We start from the raw sequence: 2,005 nt of genomic DNA on the forward strand, positions 1-2,005 counted from the left end.
ATCTATAGATAACGACATTTGTGGATAGATCAGTGTGTAGATTAGCTACCTCTAGCAAAGTTATTTGGATCGTTGGAGATTCCAGTTTTTGTTCCACAATATAGAGACGTGGAAGCTTTGGTTTTGGTGTAGGTTTAGATTGTATTTTTTCCTTTCCTTTGATTACATCATGAAAGGTACCTGTATTTTTTGAATTGGTTCCATTGCATCCCCCTCACAGTCTCAGATTAAGAATGACAGTTGAATCGTTGCAGATACCATATTCCTTAAGCATATGGATATCCTGTAGACTGCGTCCTGTATATATCAGATTTGGTATTTTGTGGGGGTTCCAATTTGAATCTGGATTTCCTTCTTTAATTCTAGAATATTCAGCCCCCTTTCTGAGCCGCATGCAGTGATGTCCACCCCATATTAGTTTGATGAAGATTTGTATCAGGGTCTTCACCAATACTATTTGGGTTTCCCTGTTGCCCGCTCCATACTGTGATCTGGGCCTGTGATCCAGACCCGGAAGGAGACCTTTTATTGTCAGGCATCCAGATTTGGGTTTGGTATGGACTGTTCTGTTTATTGAGCATCAAATCCATTTAGTCAATGGGGTTCTGAGATTTTTCACTGCATTCTGTTTACCGTTATGTTCTTCTTCAGCACATTTGGCTATCTTGGCAGTTATATATCCCCAAAAATGTGCTGCATGTTGCGATCCATGGCCGAAAGGAGGTTGTTGCCTTGTTGTTGATATCAACTCAGATTCAAACTACCCATCTATCAATTTCTTATGGAGGCTTTGTTCTATTCCATTATATCCCCCTTCCTGGGTTTCCAGTGCTTTGATGACACCGATCTCTAGTCCAGAAAACCACATAAAGAGGGAAAAACCCATGATCAGGCCAGGGTATTTATCTACATAACTTTGCAGCGGCTTCCTTATCCCCAAAGGGACAACGTTTTCGTCTCCATCATTAGCTACCGCAGCGCACACTGACAAGGGCATGATCCGCAGGCGTCTCAAAGGCAAAGCCAACTTATTAAAGCCGATCGATTTACCAGTTATAAGCTCCGACAGAGGGGCCATGGCATGCAACAAAGCTGGCCGGTTTCCACCTCCGAGCTGCTTAGAAACCTTATCTTTAGCAGAGAATAAGAAAACCCTACTCTCGACGACGCATTATTAACCAGTGATAGTCGTGTGGATTCAGGTTGCTGGTTTAAGGACTCACCAGACGTTTTGCAACCATAGGAAGATTGGATCAAATCCATTGTCATCGTAGAGAAAAACGTTCACCACTCCTTGGTAGTTTTCCCATCGAGCTCTAGTAGTTTGCTTGCGGGATCAGTGGCTAGGTATGTAATAGGAATATCGAATTGCAGATCAAATTCATATTTGAGGAGATTGTGAATGTACCAGCACTTGCATGTCCATCGAGTGCCATATGCATTGGCTGAGATCCTAAACCAGTCATTATCGTTGGCTTTGTTCATACCCATGTATTTGATGAGGGATTGGTACTCTTCCTTCAGCCATTGGGTCCAAGCAGCTCCATCCATGGGGCCTGCTGTGGTAGATAGCAGAGGTATCTTCTGCAGAGTAGATTTAGTGTTCGAATCCCATCCCTCCATTTTCTCAGTCTCTTGCTCCGCTCTCTGATTTGACAGTGATTTTTCAGGACTACTTAAAGAAAGCACTTCTTATCATAGCCATTCCAGAAGCCCACTATTGTTATTGTTGTGCCCTTACATTATTATTGTTATGTCGGCTCTAATTATATTATCACCCCTTAGACTCCTATATATAGAAAAGAGGTCGTGTCATTTGTATCATCCAAGAATTGTTCATTTGTGTAATGCAAAGGAGATTGCCCATCGAAGAGGCTTATTTATAAGGAGTTGATCTATCTTTTCTATCTTTTTGTGAGCTGGTTCCATAACACTTAACACCCGATCAGTCCATGATCTCTATTTAAAGAGCATGGAGGGTCATTTGTAAGGTGACCATTCATGA

At 42.0% G+C, this 2,005-nt stretch overlaps 1 pseudogene; it reads right to left on the reverse strand.

Moving 5' to 3' along the window:
• Positions 1–1,284: 1,284 nt before the first annotated feature.
• On the reverse strand, positions 1,285–1,623 carry LOC149151069 (ubiquitin-fold modifier-conjugating enzyme 1 pseudogene; annotated as a pseudogene).
• Positions 1,624–2,005: the final 382 nt, after the last annotated feature.

The sequence above is a fragment of the Pinus tabuliformis genome, chromosome 9 (assembly GCF_031772625.1).
Source record: "Pinus tabuliformis cultivar Carrire ecotype Pingquan chromosome 9, CPIR1, whole genome shotgun sequence".
Classification (NCBI taxonomy): Eukaryota; Viridiplantae; Streptophyta; class Pinopsida; order Pinales; family Pinaceae; genus Pinus; species Pinus tabuliformis.